Genomic DNA, 17845 nt, shown 5'->3' on the forward strand with positions numbered 1-17845 from the left:
TTAAAGAGAGATCCAATTTCACCTATTTCCACGTGAATAACCATTCCCCTCCCACCCACTTGTCTACCATAACAACTATGCATGGGCATTTCTGGGCTGTCTGTTCCATTCCCTTGGCGTATTGTGCTTCAGTAAAGTTTTATAAACTTTGGTATCAGTCTTTTACATATTTTAATGTTTATTTTTTGGTATTTGACATGTTGATGCTATGTTAATGTGACTCTTCTAAGAAGATGGTCAAGTTTTCTAGTTGTTTATTGTGTATGTATGGAAATGCAACTGACTTTTTTGCCATACGTGGGCCTCTCACCGCTGTGGCCTCTCCCGCTGCGGAGCACAGGCTCTGGATGCACAGGCCCAGAGGCCTCGGCCCACGGGCCAGCCGCCCCGTGGCACGCAGGATCCCCCCGGACCGGGGCATGAAACCGCACCCCCCTACACCGGCAGGCGGACCCCCAACCACTGCGCCACCAGGGAAGCCCGCAACTGACTTTTTTTTAACATTTTTATTGGACTATAATTGCTTTACAATGGTGTGTTAGCTTCTGCTTTATAACAAAGTGAATCAGTTATACATATACATATATCCCCATATCTCTTCCCTCTTGCGTCTCCCTCCCTCCCACCCTCCCTATCTCACCCCTCTAGGTGGTCAAAAAGCACCAAGTGGATCTACCTGTGCTACGTGGCTGCTTCCCACTAGCTATCTATTTTACATTTGGTAGTGTACATATGTCCATGCCACTCTCTCACTTTGTCCCAGCTTACTCTTCCCCCTCCCCGTATCCTCAAGCCCATTCTCTACATCTGTGACTTTATTACTGTCCTGCTGCTAGGTTCTTCATAACCTTTTTTTTTTTTTGATTCCGTATATATGTGTTAGCATACGGTATTTGTTTTTCTCTTTCTCACTTACTTCACTCTGTATGACATATTCTAGGCCCATCCACCTCACTACAAATAACTCAATTTCGTTTCTTTTTATGGCTGAGTAATAATATGTGCCACATCTTCTTTATCCATTGATCTGTTGATGGATACTTAGATTTCTTCCATACCCTGGCTATGGTAAATAGAGCTGTAATGAACATTGTGCTACATGACTCTTTTTGGATTATGGTTTTCTCAGAGTATATGCCCAGTAGTGGGATTGCTGGGTCGTCTGGTAGTTCTAATTTTAGTTTTTTAAGACATCTCCATAGTGTTCTCCATAGTGGCTGTATCTCTTTACATGCCCACCAACAGTGCAAGAGGATTCCCTTTTCTCCACACCCTCTCCAGCATTTATTGTTTGTAGATTTTTGGATGATGGCCATTTTGACCAGTGTGAAGTGATACCTCATTGTAGTTGTGCTTTGCATTTCTCTAAAGATCAGTGATGTTGAGCATCCTTTCATGTGTTTGTTGGCAGTCTGTATATCTTCTTTGGAGAAATGTCTATTTAGGTCTTCTGCCCATTTTTGGATTTGGTTGCTTGTGTTTTTGATATTGAGCTAAATGGAACTGCTTGTAAATTTTGGAGATTAATCCTTTGTCAGTTGCTTCATTTGCAAATATTTTCTCCCATTTTGAGGATTGTCTTTTTGTCTTGTTTATGGTTTCCTTTGCTGTGCAAAACGTTTTAAGTTTCATTAGGTCCCATTTGTTTATTTTTGTTTTTATTTCCATTTCTCTAGGAGGTGGGTCAAAAAGGCTCTTTCTGTGATTTATGTGATGGAGTGTTCTGCCTATGTTTTCCTCTAAGAGTTTAATAGTGTCTGGCCTTACATTTAGGTCTTTAATCCATTTTGAGTTTATTTTTCTGTATGGTGTTAGGGAGTGTTCTAATTTCATTCTTTTACATGTAGCTGTCCAGTTTTCCCAGCACCACTTATTGAAGAGGCTGTCTTTTCTCCATTGTATATTCTTGCCTCCTTTATCAAAGATAAGGTGACCATATGTGCGTGGGTTTATCTCTGGGCTTTCTATCCTGTTCCATTGATCTATATTTCTGTTTTTGTGCCAGTACTATACTGTCTTGATTACTTATAGTCTGAAGTCAGGGAACCTGATTCCTCCAGCTCCGTTTTTCGTTCTCAAGACTGCTTTGGCTATTTGGGGTCTTTTGTGTTTCCATACAAATTGTGAAATTATTTGTTCTAGTTCTGTGAAAAATGCCATTGGTAGTTTGATAGGGATTGCACTGAATCTGTAGATTGCTTTGGGTAGTATAGTCATTTTCATAATGTTGATTCTTCCAATCCAAGAACATGGTATAGCTCTCCATCTATTTGTATCATCTTTAATTTCTTTCATCAGTGCCTTATAATTTTCTGCATACAGTTCTTTTTTTCTCCTTAGGTAGGTTTATTCCTAGATATTTTTTTTTTAACATCTTTATTGGGGTATAATTGCTTTACAATGGTGTGTTAGTTTCTGCTTTATAACAAAGTGAATCAGTTATACATATACATATGTTCCCATATCTCTTCCCTCTTGCGTCTCCCTCCCTCCCACCCTCCCTATCCCACCCCTCCAGGCTGTCACAAAGCACCGAGCCAATATCCCTGTGACATGCGGCTGCTTCCCACTAGCTATCTACCTTACTACGTTTGTTAGTGTGTATATGTCCATGACTCTCTCTCGCCCCGTCACAGCTCACCCCTCCCCCTCCCCATAACCTCAAGTCCGTTCTCTAGGAGGTCTGCGTCTTTATTCCTGCCTTACCCCTAGTTCTTCATGACATTTTTTTTTCTTAAATTCCATATATATGTGTTAGCATACGGTATTTGTCTTTTTCTTTCTGACTTACTTCACTGTGTATGACAGACTCTAGGTCTATCCACCTCATTACAAATAGCTCAATTTCATTTCTTTTTATGGCTGAGTAATATTCCATTGTATATATGTGCCACATCTTCTTTATCCATTCATCCGATGATGGGCACTTAGGTTGTTTCCATCTCCGGGCTATTGTAAATAGAGCTGCAATGAACATTTTGGTACATGACTCTTTTTGAATTTCGGTTTTCTCAGGGTATATGCCCAGTAGTGGGATTGCTGGGTCATATGGTAGTTCTATTTGTAGTTTTTTAAGGAACCTCCATACTGTTCTCCATAGGCTGAACCAATTCACATTCCCACCAGCAGTGCAAGAGGGTTCCCTTTTCTCCACACCCTCTCCAGCATTTACTGTTTGTAGATTTTTTGATGATGGCCATTCTGACTGGTGTGAGATGATATCTCATTGTAGTTTTGATTTGCATTTCTCTAATGATTAATGATGTTGAGCATTCTTTCATGTGTTTGTTGGCAGTCTGTATATCTTCTTTGGAGAAATGTCTATTTAGTTCTTCTGCCCATTTTTGGATTGGGTTGTTTGTTTTTTTGTTATTGAGCTGCATGAGCTGCTTGTAAATTTTGGAGATTAATCCTTTGTCGGTTGCTTCATTTACAAATATTTTCTCCCATTCTGAGGGTTGTCTTTTGGTCTTGTTTATGGTTTCCTTTGCTGTGCAAAAGCTTTGAAGTTTCATTAGGTCCCATTTGTTTATTTTTGTTTTTATTTCCATTACTCTAGGAGGTGGGTCAGAAAGAATCTTGCTGTGATTTATGTCATAGAGTGTTCTGCCTATGTTTTCCTCTAAGAGTTTGATAGTTTCTGGCCTTATATTTAGGTCTTTAATCCATTTTGAGCTTATTTTTGTGTATGGTGTTAGGGAGTGATCTAATCTCATACTTTTACATGTACCTGTCCAGTTTTCCCAGCACCACTTATTGAAGAGGCTGTCCTTTCTCCACTGTACATTCCTGCCACCTTTATCAAAGATAAGGTGTCCATATATGCATGGGTTTATCTCTGGGCTTTCTATCCTGTTCCATTGATCTATCTTTCTGTTTTTGTGCCAGTACCATACCGCCTTGATAACTGTAGCTTTGTAGTATAGCCTGAAGTCAGGGAGCCTGATTCCTCCAGTTCCTTTTTTTGTTCTCAAGATTGCTTTGGCTATTCGGGGTCTTTTGTGTTTCCATACAAATTGTGAAATTTTTTGTTCTAGTTCTGTGAAAAATGCCAGTGGTAGTTTGATAGGGACTGCATTGAATCTATAGATTGCTTTGGGTAGTAGAGTCATTTTCACAATGTTGATTCTTCCAATCCAAGAACATGGTATATGTCTCCATCTATTTGTATCATCTTTAATTTCTTTCATCAGTGTCTTATAATTTTCTGCATACAGGTCTTTTGTCTCCTTAGGTAGGTTTATTCCTAGATATTTTATTCTTTTCTTTTTGCAATGGTAAATGGGAGTGTTTTCTTAATTCCACTTTCAGATTTTTCATCATTAGTGTATAGGAATGCAAGAGACTTCTGTGCATAAATTTTGTAGGCTGCTACTTTACCAAATTCATTGATTAGCTCTAGTAGTTTTCTGGTAGCATCTTTAGGATTCTCTATGTATAGTATCATGTCATCTGCAAACAGTGACAGCTTTACTTCTTCTTTTCTGATTTGGATTGCTTTTATTTCTTTTTCTTCTCTAATTGCTGTGGATAAAACTTCCAAAACTATGTTGAATAATAGTGGTGAGAGTGGGCAACCTTGTCCTGTTCCTGATCTTAATGGAAATGGTTTCAGTTTTTCACCATTAAGGATGATGTTGGCTGTGGGTTTGTCATATATGGCCTTTACTATGTTGAGGTAGGTTCCCTCTATACCTGCTTTCTGGAGGGTTTTTATCATAAATAGGTGTTGAATTTTGTCAAAAGCTTTCTCTGCATCTATTGAGATGATCATATGGTTTTTCTCCTTCAATTTGTTAATATGGTGTATCACATTGATTGATTTGCCTATAGTGAAGAATCCTTGCATTCCTGGAATAAACTCCACTTGATCATGGTGTATGATCCTTTGAAGGTGCTGTTGGATTCTGTTTGCTAGTATTTTGTTGAGGATTTTTGCATCTATGTTCATCAGTGATATTGGCCTGTAGTTTTCTTTCTTCATGACATCTTTGGTTTTGGTATCAGGGTGATGGTGGCCTTGTAGAAAGAGTTTGGGAGTGTTCCTCCCTCTGCTATATTTTGGAAAAGTTTGAGAAGGATAGGTGTTAGCTCTTCTCTAAATGTTTGATAGAATTCACCTGTGAAGTCATCTGGTCCTGGGCTTTGGTTTGTTGGAATATTTTTAATCACGATTTTAATTTCACTGCTTGTGATTGGTCTGTTCATATTTTCTATTTCCTCCTGGTTCAGTTTCCAAAGGTTGTAGGTTGTACATTTCTAAGAATTTTTCCATTTCTTCCAGGTTGTCCATTTTATTGGCATAGAATTGCTTGTAGTAATCTCTCATGATCCTTTGTATTTCTGCAGTGTCAGTTGTTACTTCTCCTTTTTCATTTCTAATTCTATTGATTTGAGTATTCCCCTTTTTTTCTTGATGTGCCTGACTAATGGTTTATCAATTTTGTTTATCTTCTCAAAGAACCAGCTTTTAGTTTTATTTATCTTTGCTATTGTTTCCTTCGTTTCTTTTCCATTTATTTCTGATCTGATCTTTATTATTTCTTTCTTTCTGCTAACTTTTGGGTTTTCTGTTCTTTCTCTAATTGCTTTAGGTGTAAGGTTAGGTTGTTTATTTGACATGTTTCTTGTTTCTTAAGGTAGGATAGTATTGCTATAAACTTCCCTGTTAGAACTGCTTTTGCTCCATCCCATAGGTTTTGGGTCATCGTATTTTCATTGTCATTTGTTTCTAGGTATTTTTTGATTTCCTCTTTGATTTATTCACTGATCTCTTGGTTATTAAGTAGTGTATTGTTTAGGCTCCATGTGTTTGTATTTTTTACAGATTTTTTTCCTGTAATTGATATCTAGTTTCATAGCGTTGTAGTTCGAAAAGATACTTGATATGATTTCAATTTTCTTAAATTTACCAAGGCTTGATTTGTGACCCAAGATATGATCTATCCTGGAGAATGTTCCATGAGCACTTGAGAAGAAAGTGTATTCTGTTGTTTTTGGTTGGAATGTCCTATAAATATCAATTAAGACCATCTTCTTTAATGTATCAATTAAAGCTTGTGTTTCCTTATTTGTTTTCATTTTGGATGATCTGTCCATTGGTGAAAGTGGGGTGTTAAAGTCCCCTACTATGACTGTGTTACTGTTGATTTCCCCTTTTATGGCTGTTAGTGTTTGCCTTATGTATTGAGGTGCTCCTATGTTGGGTGCATAGATATTTACAATTGTTAGATCTTCTTTTTGGATTGATCCCTTGTCCATTAGGTAATGTCCTTCTTTGTGTCTTGTAATAGTCTTTGTTTTAAAGTCTATTTTGTCTGATATGAGAATTGCTACTCCAGCTTTCTTTTGATTTCCATTTGCATGGAAGGCCTTTTTCCATCCCCTCACTTTGTGTCTGTATGTGTTGCTAGGTCTGAAGTGGTCTCCTATAGACAGCATATATACGGGTCTTGTTTTTGTATCCATTCAGCCAGTCTATGTCTTTTGGTTGGATCATTTAATTCATTTACATTTGAAGTAATTATTGATATGTATGTCCCTATTCCCATTTTCTTAATTGTTTTGGGTTTGTTATTGTAGGTCTTTTCCTTCTCTTGTATTTCTTGCCTAGAGAAGTTCCTTTAGCATTTGTTGTAAAGCTGGTTTGGTGGTGCTGAATTCTTTTAGCATTTCCTTCCCTGTAAAGCTTTTAATTTCTCCAAGATCCTTGCTGGATACAGTAATCTTGGTTGTAGGTTTTTCCCCTTCATCACTTTAAATATATCCTGCCACTCCCTTCTGGTTTGAAGAGTTTCTGCTGAAAAATCAGCTGTTACCCTTATGGGGATTCCCTTGTATGTTATTTGTTGTTTTTCCCTCGCTGCTTTTAATATTTTTTCTTTGTATTTAACTTTTGATAGTTCGATTAATATGTATCTTGGCATGTTTCTCCTTGGATTTATCCTGTATGGGACTCTCTGTGCTTCCTGGACTTGATTAACTACTTCCTTTCCCATATTAGGGAAGTTTTCAACTATAATCTCTTCAAATACTTTCTCAGTCCCTTTCTTTTTCCCTTCTTCTTCTGGGACCCCTATAATTCGAATGTTGGTGTGTTCAATGTTGTCCCAGAGGTCTCTGAGACTGTCCTCAGTTCTTTTTTCTTTATTCTGCTCTGCAGTAGTTTTTTCCACTGTCTTTTCTTCCAGGTCACTTACCCATTCTTCTGCCTCAGTTATTCTGCTATTGATCCCTTCTAGAGAATTTTTATTTTCATTTATTGTGTTGTTCATCACTGTTTGTTTGCTCTTATTTCTTCTAGATCTTTTTTAAATGTTTCTTGTATTTTCTCCATTCTATTTCCAAGATTTTGGATCATCCTTACTATCATTATTTTGAATTTTTTTTCAGGTAGACTGCCTATATCCTCTTCATTTGTTAGGTCTGGTGCGTTTTTACCTTGCTCCTTCATCTTCTGTGTGTCTTTCTGTCTTCTCATTTTGCTTATCTTACTGTGTTTGGGGTCTCCTTTTTGCAGGCTGCAGGTTCATAGTTCCCATTGTTTTGGTGTCTGTCCCCAGAGGCTAAGGTTCGTTCAGTGGGTTGTGTAGGCTTCCTGGTGGAGGGGACTAGTGCCTGTGTTCTGGTGGATGAGGCTGGATCTTGTCTTTCTTGTGGGAAGGTCCACATCTGGTGGTGTTTTTTGGGGTGTCTGTGGCCTTTTTATGATTTTAGGCAGCCTCTCTGCTAATGGGTGGGGTTGTGTTCCTGTCTTGCTAGTTGTTTGGCATAGGATGTCCAGCACTGTAGCTTGCTGGTCGTTGAGTGAAGCTGGGTGCTGGTGTTGAGATGGAGATCTCTGGGAGATTTTTGCCATTTGATATTATGTGGAGCTGGGAGGTCTCTTGTGCACCAGTGTCCTGAAGTTGGCTCTCCCACCTCAGAGGCACAGCACTGACTCCTGACTGCAGCACCAAGAGCCTTTCATCCACATGGCTCAGAATAAAAGGGAGAAAAAAATAGAAAGAAAGAATTAGTAGAAGTCGTAAGAAAGAAAGAAAGGAGGAAGAGAGGGAAGGAGGGAGGGAGGGAGGGAGGAAGGAAGGAAGGAAGGAGGGAAGGAAGGGAAAAAGTAAGAAAGAAGATAAAGTAAAATAAAGTAAGATAAAATATAATAAAATTATTAAAATAAAAAAACATTAAGGAAAAAAAAACACAAAAAATGGACGGATAGAACCCTAGGAGAAATGGTGGAAGCAAAGCTGTACAGACATAATCTCACACAGAAGCATACACATACACACTCACAAAAAGAGGAAAAGGGGAAAAAAATCATAAATGTTGCTCTCAAAGTCCACCTCCTCAATTTGGGATGATTCGTTGTCTAAAGGAGGGAAGGAAGGAAGGAAGGGAGGGAGGGAGGGAGGGAGGGAGGGAGGAAGGAAAGAAAGAAAGAAAGAAAGAAAGAAAGAAAGAAAGAAAGAAAGAAAGAAAGAAAGAAAGAAAGAAAGAAAGAAAGAAAGAAGATAAAGTAAAATAAAGTTATTAAAATAAAAAATAATTATTAAGGAAAAAGTATTTAAAAAAAAAAAAAAGGAAGGAAGGATAGAACCCTAGGACAAATGGTGGACACAAAGGTATACAGACAAAATCCCACACAGAAGCATACACATACACACTCACAAAAAGAGGATAAGGGGAAAAAATCATAAATCTTGCTCTCAAAGTCCACCCCCTCAATTTGGGATGATTCGTTGTCTATTCATGTATTCCACAGATGCAGGGTACTTCAAGTTGATTGTGGAGCTTTCATCTGCTGCTTCTGAGGCTGCTGGGAGAGATTTCCCTTTCTCTTCTTTGTTCTCACAGCTCCCAGGGGCTCAGCTTTGGATTTGGCCCTGCCTCTGCATGTAGGTCGCCGGAAGGCGTCTGTTCTTCGCTCGACAGGACGGGGTTAAAGGAGCCGCTGTTTCGGGGGCTCTGGCTCACTCAGGCCGGGGGAAGGGAGGGGCACGGAGTGCGTGGTGAGCTGCGGCGGGAGAGGTCAGCGTGACGTTGCAGCAGCCTGAGGCGCGCCGTGCGTTCTCCCGGGGGGGTTGTACCTGGATCCCGGGATCCTGGCCGTGGCAGGCTGCACAGGCTCCCCAGAAAGGGGGTGTGGATAGTAACCTGTCTCGCACACAGGCTTCTTGTGCCCGTCTCTGGGGTCCGCGCTGTTAGCCGCTGCTCGCGCCTGTCTCTGGAGCTCCTTTAAGCAGCGCTCTTAATCCCCTCTCCTCGCGCACCAGGAAACAAAGAGGGAAGAAAAAGTCTCTTGCCTCTTCGGCAGCTCCAGACCTTTTCCCGGACTCCCTCCCAGCTAGCCGTGGTGCACTAACCCCCTGCAGGCTGTGTTCACGTCACCAACCCCAGTCCTCTCCCTGCGCTCTGACCCAAGCCCAAGCCTCAGCTCCCACCCCCGCTCGCCCCGGCGGGTGAGGAGACAAGCCTCTCGGGCTGGTGAGTGCTGGTCGGCCCTGATCCTCTGTGCGGGAATCTCTCTGCTTTGCCCTCCGCACCCCTGTTGCTGTGCTCTCTGCCGTGGCTCCGAAGCTTTCCCCCTGCGCCACCCACAGTCTCCGCCCGAGAAGGGGCTTCCTAGTGTGTGGAAACCTTTCCTCCTTCACAGCTTCCTCCCACTGGTGCAGGTCCTGTCCCTATCCTTTTGTCTCTGCTTATTCTTGCCTTTTGGGAGGTCTGAGGTCTTCTGCCAGCGTTCAGTAGGTGTTCTGTAGGAGTTGTTCCATGTGTAGATGTGTTTCTGGTGTATCTGTGGGGAGGAAGGTGATCTCCGCGTCTTACTCTTCCGCCGTCTTGTTATTCTTTTTTTTATCCTTGTGGCTTTAATTTTTCAAGAACCTTGGAGTGAAAGAGGACCACCTTTCTGATTCTTCATTTTAAAGAACACTTCTAATATTTTCCTATTAGGATGATATATATTTCAGATTTAAAAAATATATCCTTTATCAAGTTAAGTTTCCTTCTACTCCTAGTTTGCTAATTCTTTTTTTTTAATTATGGATTAATGGAATGGTTTTCCTTTCATATTTATAGTATATCTCTTTTAGTGTGTTGATGTGGTAATATTTATGTATTTTCTAATTTTTCTGACCATATTCATTTTTTAAAATCTTTCAATTTATTTTCCCTCAATACTGTATTTTTTATACAATTTTAAAAGTTACTTTCATTTACAGTCATTACAAAATATTGACTCTATTCCCGTGTTGTATAACACATCCTTGAGCCTGTCTTACACCCAATAGCTTGTGCCTCCCACTCCCCCATCCATATATTGCCCCCCCCACCACTGGTAACCACTAGTTTATTCTGTGAGTCTGCAACTTTTTTTGTTATATTCACTAGTTTGTTGTATTTTTTAGATTCCACATACAAGTGATATCATACAGTACTTATCTTTCTCTGTCTGACTTATTTCACTTATCATAATGCCCTCCAAGTCCATCCATGTTGCTACAAATGGCAAAATTTCATTCTTTCTTATGACTGAGTAGTATTCCATTGTACATATACACCACATCTTCCTTATCCATTCATCTGTTGATGGACACTTAGGTTGCTTCCATGTCTTGGCAATTGTAAATAATTCTGCCATGAACATTGGGGTGTATCTTTTTGAATTAGTGTTTTTTGGGGGTTTTTGTTTTTGCTTTTTGGATATATATCCAGGACTGGAATTGCTGAGTCATATGGTAGCTCTATTTATAGTGCTTTGAGAATCCTCCATACTGTTTTCCATTGTGGCTGAACCAATTTACCTTCCTACTAACAGTGTACAAGGGTTCCCTTTTCTCCACATCCTCACCAATATTTGTTATTTGTGTTCTCTTTGATGATAGCTGTTCTAAACAAGTGTGAGTTGATATATCATTGTAGTTTTGATTTGCATTTCCTTAATGATTAGCAATGTTGAGCATCCTTTCATATGCCTGGTGGCCATCTGCATTTCTTCTTTGGAAAAATATGTTTTCTAATTTTAAAACATCCTTGCATATCTGAGATAAACCTAACTTGATAATGGTGTATTATCTTTTTTATACACTAAAGGAGTTGAGTTGCTAATGTTTTATTTAGGATTTTTTTGTATTTATATTCATGAGTAAAATGGGCCTTTAATTTCCCTTTCTCATACAGTCCTTAACTGGTTTGCCTATCAAGATTTTACTGGCTCCATATAAATGAAAAGGCTAATATTCATCTTTTTCTAGTCTCTGAAATAATTTGTAAAATATTCAGATGATCTGTTCCTTAAAAGTTTGGTGGAACTTGCCAATAAATCCATTTTGTCCTGGGGTTTTCTTCCTGTGAATATTTTAAACTAATGCTTCAATTTTTAAAAAAGTCTTTGCCTTATGTATAGTTATGTCTTCTTTTATACAGTTACAAACTTATGTCTTCTCTCTCTTTTTTTTTTTGATCAGTCTATTGTGAGGTTGATGTTTTCAATACTTAATTTTCTTTATCTTTCTTTTTTTAATTGAAGTATAGTTGATTTACAATGTTGTATTTTTTTCAGGTGTACAGCAAAGTGATTCAGATATGTATATATTTCTTTTTCAGATTCTTTCCCATTATACGTTATTTCAAGATATTGAGTAGAGTTCCCTGTGCTATACAGTTGGTGCTTGTTGTTTATTTTATATATAGTAGTGTGTTTATGTTAATCCCAAACTCGTAATTTATCCCTCCCTCTTTATCTTTGTTTTTTGTTTGTTTTCTCATACAAAACCACTCAGACAGCATTCTCTCCCTCTTACTCTCCCAAAGGAAGAGAAGAAGGATTATCACTGGCTAATGGCAGTTGCAGAAGCAACACCTAGAGCTGGCTTCACGCTCAGGAGAGAATGCTGTACCTCTTCCTTGTGGTTTTGGGTGCTCTACACATTCAGAGAAACTTGTCTAATAACAAAATATACAAATGATCCCAAAATTATTTTACCTTTGTTTTTTAATTTGCTGATTTCTGCTCAAAGTTTTAGTACTTCAGTATCCCTAAAGTACTTTTAGATTTATTCTGTATTTTTTCTAATTTCTAAGTTGGGCACTTCGTTCCTAGTGGATTTGCCTTGTTGGAATTTTAGTTCTCTTAAGTTTATGTCATGGGGTCTGGGAGGATTCCAGCAGTTTGAGACATGGAAAGGATCAATAGTCAAGACAGGCTCCTGCTGTGGCTGGTGTGGGACCCTCCCACAAAGGACCGGCAGGGACTCTATCTGGGGGTTGTTTCAAAATGTGAGTTCAGTATTTCAGTGTGCTCTTGGCTTAATTATTCTTTTTTTTTTTCTTCTAGTACTATTTGTTAGATCACAGAACTGTTAACTGTGTGGAGCTGCTAGAATTTAGAGAGAATATAGTCCTTGTGCTTCAGATGAGAATCATACAGTAGTGAAGTGGTGTTACCTAAAGTCACACAACAGTTTAGGAACCACGTGTAGGCCAGGTCATGAGACTGTATAGCCTGTGCTCTTCCTGCTGAGCCAAGCACCCCTCAACACAGAAGAGTGTGCATTTTACAGTGTCAAGGTCACCTGCATGACCTTGTTCAAATATGATCCCCATACAGCCTCTTTTTGTGGTTTCAGAAAATGCATTTGGGGGAAAGTGTGACATGAACAGTAAAATTATGAAACTGGCTTGGCTGGCGAGTGCTTGCTCATTTGTTTTGTTTTGCTCACCATCATTGATCCAATCTTTATTTGTTACCATTGTGTGCCAAGGATTTATCCTGCAGCATTTCAATATGAAATGAAGTCTCACTTTGAACATTTTTCTTTTTACCTTTTGACTTCCGAGAAGGGAGGAAGGGAAACAGTAAAGAGATGAGGGATTTACTAAGCAAACAACCATTTATCTTGAACTTTGTGGCACAGATCCCGTGTTGCTTCTTACAATACAAAAGCTGACAATATTCATGTTTCTGAAGCAACGTAAAATCGGTGCTTAGAAATGATGTTTCCTACATGCTCATTTTAAAGGAAAGAAATAGTGTTTATCTTAATTCTGCTGAGGTCTTTTTTGTATCCCTTCTGGGCTTTTAATATTTTTTCAAAGACATGTCCTAGATTATGAATTGGCTCATAGGGGCAGAGGTCTCCCCGAAGCCCCTGGTTGTTAATAGCCTTAAGAGAGGTGTTGCACAAGTTCTAAACATTCTGGGTTTGAAGCCAAGTATTGGGTGGCTGTATTGCTTTTGCAGCTGTAGCTTAAATTAGAAACATTCTTCCTTCTTGACAGAAAGTTTACAGAGATCCAGATATTTTTCACTTTCTTTTTTTAATTGAATTATTATTAACATACAATATTATGTTAGCTTCAGGTGTACAACATAGTGATTTGATATTTTTATACATTATGAAATGATCATCACTATACCAAAGTTGTTACACTATTATTGACTATATACCCTATGTGTGTGTACATTATACCCCTGGAAGGTTGTATCACTTAATCTACTTCACCTGTGTCATCCATTCCCCATCCCCCAGATCCCCTCTGGCGATAACCAGTTTGCTCTCTGTACCTATGAGTCTGTTTCAATTTTGTTTTGTTTGTTCATTTGTTTTGTTCTTTAGATTCCACATATAAGTGAAATCAGACAGTATTTGTTTTTCTCTGTCTTATTGCATCCATAGAAGATTGGATAAACAAGATGTATATACACAATGAAATATTACTAAGCCATAAAAATATAATGAAATCTTGACATTTGCAACAACATGGATGGACCTTGAGGGTATTATGCTAAGAGATGCAAATATTTTTAAAGGCTTTTTATAGCGTATAACTTCTGGGAAAAGTGTATTAGCCTCAGATTGCTTGAATCAGAATGAATGGAGTACTAAAAATTCTGATTAAAGGATCTGTACCATTGAGAGTGAGAGTGTTTCTATAAAAAGAAGCAATCAATCTGACTGTTGCTATATTAAGCTGGGGTGTACCATGAATTTAAGTTTTATGTTGTTACTTTATATATCTCCTTCATTCTCCCCTAATGTCTCTGAGTATTTACAATTTTTATTTCAAATATTTAGATATTTTAAAATTTTGGGTATGTAAATCCATAGGCAATCCATCCATGTTTTGATGTGGTAAAAATGAACCAAAGCCTCCCTAGCATTAACTAAGAGATTTAGTGCCCCCTTTTTCCATACTAGTCCTTTGTGTGGTTTGGCACACACACAAAGCAAGGCACATAAGCACTTCAAGAGCCCCTTCCACTGAGCTTCCACATTGTATAGCCATACAGCACACCAGATTTTGCATTCCATTTAAAGGCTTCAAGAAAATTGTTTTACAAAGTTAGCAGAAGGAAAGAAATTATAAAGATCAGATCAGAAATAAGTAAATGAAAAAGAAATGAAGGAAATAATAGCTAGGACCAATAAAACTAAAATCTTGTTCTTTGAGAAGATAAACAAAATTGATAAACCATTAGCCAGACTCATCCAGAATAAAAGGGAGAACACTCAGATCAATAGAATTAGAAATGAAAAAGAAGTAACAGCTGAAACTGCATATTACTATATGCCAATAAAATGGACAACCTGGAAAAAATGGACAAATTCTTAGAAAAGCACAGCCTTCTAAGACTGAACCAGGAAGAAACAGAAAATATAAACAGACCAATCACAAGCACTGAAATTGAAACTGTGATTTAAAATCTTCCAACAAACAAAAGCCCAGGACCAGATGGCTTCACAGGTGAAGACTATCAAACATTTAGAGAAAAGCTAACACCTATCCTTCTCAAACTCTTCCAAAATATAGCAGAGGGAGGAACACTCCCAAACTCATTCTATGAGGCCACCATCACCCTAATACCAAAACCAGACAAAGATGCCACAAAAAAAAAAAACTACAGGCCGATATCACTGCTGAACATAGATGCAAAAATCATCAACAAAATACTAGGAAACAGAATCCAACAGCACATTAAAAGATTCATACAAAATGATCAAGTGGGATTTATCCCAGGAATGCAAGGATTCTTCAATATATGCAAATAAATCAATGTGATATACCATATTAACAAACTGAAGGAGAAAAACCATATGGTCATCTCAATAGATGCAGAAAAAGCTTTTAACAAAATTCAATGCCCATTTATGATAAAAACCCTCCAGAAAGTAGGCATAACGGGAACTTACCTCAACATAATAAAGACCATATATGACAAATCCACAGCCAACATCGTTCTCAGTGGTGAGAAACTGAAACCATTTCCATTAAGATCAGGAACAAGACAAGGTTGCCCACTCTTACCACTGTTACTCAACATATTTTTGGAAGTTTTAGCCACAGCAATCAGAGAAGAAATAAAAGAAATCCAAATTTGAATAGAAGAAGTAAAGCTGTGACTGTTTGCAGATGACATGATACTATACATAGAGAATCCTAAAGATGCTACCAGAAAACTACTAGAGCTAATCAATGAATTTGGTAAAGTAGCAGGATACAAAATTAATGCACAGAAATCTCTTGCATGCCTATACACTAATGATGAAAAACCTGAAAGAGAAACTAAGGAAACACTTCCACTTACCATTACAACAAAAAGAATAAAATATCTAGGAATAAACCTACCTAAGGAGTCAAAAGACCTTTATGTAGAAAACTATAAGACACTGATGAAAGAAATTAAAGATGATACAAACAGATGGAGAGATATACCATGTTCTTGGATTATCAACATTGTGAAAATGACTCTACTACCCAAAGCAATCTACAGATTCAATGCAATCCCTATCAAACTACCACTGGCATTTTTCACAGAACTAGAGTAAAAAATTTCACAATTTGTATGGAAACACAAGGGACCCTGAATAGCCAAAGCAATCCTGAGAAAGAGAAACGGAGCTGGAGGAATCAAGCTCCTGGACTTCAGACTATACTACAAAGCTACAGTAATCAAGGCAGTATGTTACTGGCACAAAAACAGAAAAATAGATCAATGGAAGAGGATAGAAAGCCCAGAGATAAACCCACGCACATATGGTCACCTTATCTTTGATAAAGGAGGCAGGAATGTACAGTGGAGAAAAGACAACCTCTTCAATAAGTGGTGCTGGGAAAACTGGACACTACATGTAAAAGAATGAAATTAGAACACTCCCTAACACCATACAGAAAAATAAACTCAAAATGGATTAAAGACCTAAATGTAAGGCCAGACACTATCAAACTCTTAGAGGAAAACATAGGCAGAACACTCCATCACATAAATCACAGAAAGAGCCTTTTTGACCCACCCCCTAGAGAAATGGAAATATAAACAAATGGGACGTAATAAAACTTAAAACGTTTTATACAGCAAAGGAAACCATAAAGAAGACGAAAAGGCAACCCTCAGAATGGGAAAAAAATATTAGCAAATGAAGCAACTAACAAAGGATTAATCTCCAAAATTTACAAGCAGCTCAATATCAAAAACACAAACAACCCAATCCAAAAATGGGCAGAAGACCTAAATAGACATTTCTCCAAAGAAGATGTACAGACTGCCAACAAACACATGAAAGGATGCTGAACATCACTAATCTTTAGAGAAATGCACATCACAACTACAATGAGGTATCACCTCACACTGGTCAAAATGGCCATTATCCAAAAATCTACAAACAATAAATGCTGGAGAGGGTGTGGAGAAAAGGGAACCCTCTTGCACTGTTGGTGAAAATGTAAATTGATACAGGCACTATGGAGAACACTATGGAGGTGTCTCAAAAAACTAAAAATATAACTACCATATGACCCAGCAATCCCACTACTGGGCATATACCCTAAGAAAACCATAATTCAAAAAAAGTCATGTACCACATTTTTCATTGTAGCTCTATTTACAATAGCCAGGACATGGAAGCAACCTAAGTGTCCATCAACAGATGAATGGATAAGGAAGATGTGGCACATATATACAATGGAATACTACTCAGCCATAATAAAAAACGAAATTGAGTTATTTGTAGTGAGGTGGATGGACCTAGAATCTGTCATACAGAGTGAAGTAAGTCAGAAAGAGAAAAACAAATACCGTATGCTAACACAAATATGTGGAATCTAAAAAAAAAAAATGGTTCTGAAGAACATAGGGGCAGGACAGGAATAAAGACGCAGACGTAGAGAATGGACTTGAGGACACGGGGAGGGGGAAGGGTAAGCTGGGACGAATTGAGAGAGTGGCATGGACATATATACACTACCAAATATAAAATAGATAGCTAGTGGGAAGCAGCCGCATAGCACAGGGAGATCAGCTCGGTGCTTTGTGACCACCTAGAGGGGTGGGTTAGGGAAGGTGGGAGGGAGACGCAAGAGGGAGGAGATATGGGTATATATGTATATGTATAGCTGATTCACTTTGTTATAAGGCAGAAACTAACACACTATTTTAAAGCAATTATACTCCAATAAAGATGTTAAAAAAAGAACTACATAGGATTTGATAAGTAATTAAATACAGAAAGTATTATTAAAAAGAAAAAGAAGATGTGACACATATATACAATGGAATATTACTCAGCCATAAAAAGAAATGAAATTGAGTTTTTTGTAGTGAGGTGGGTGGACCTAGAGACTGTTATACAGAGTGAAGTAAGTCAGAAAGCGCAAAACAAATGCCGTACGCTAACACGTATATACGGAATCTAAAAAAAAAAGTTCTGAAGAACCTAGAGGTAGGACAGGAATTAAGACGCAGACATAGAGGATGGACTTGAGGCACGGGGAGGGGGAAGAAGGAGCTGGGACGAAGTGAGAGAGTAGCATGGACATATATACACTACCATATATAAAATAGATAGCTAGT

The 17845-nt window shown here is 38.3% G+C and overlaps 1 non-coding gene across 1 annotated transcript; it reads right to left on the reverse strand.

Annotated features, from left to right (window-relative positions):
• Positions 1–11768: 11768 nt before the first annotated feature.
• On the reverse strand, positions 11769–11979 carry LOC117198004 (small nucleolar RNA U3). Its single transcript, XR_004478915.1, has one exon. It is a non-coding gene; the product is annotated as a small nucleolar RNA U3 (small nucleolar RNA).
• Between the last annotated feature and the right edge of the window lie 5866 nt (positions 11980–17845).

The sequence above is a fragment of the Orcinus orca genome, chromosome 5 (genome assembly GCF_937001465.1).
Source record: "Orcinus orca chromosome 5, mOrcOrc1.1, whole genome shotgun sequence".
NCBI classification, from domain to species: domain Eukaryota; kingdom Metazoa; phylum Chordata; class Mammalia; order Artiodactyla; family Delphinidae; genus Orcinus; species Orcinus orca.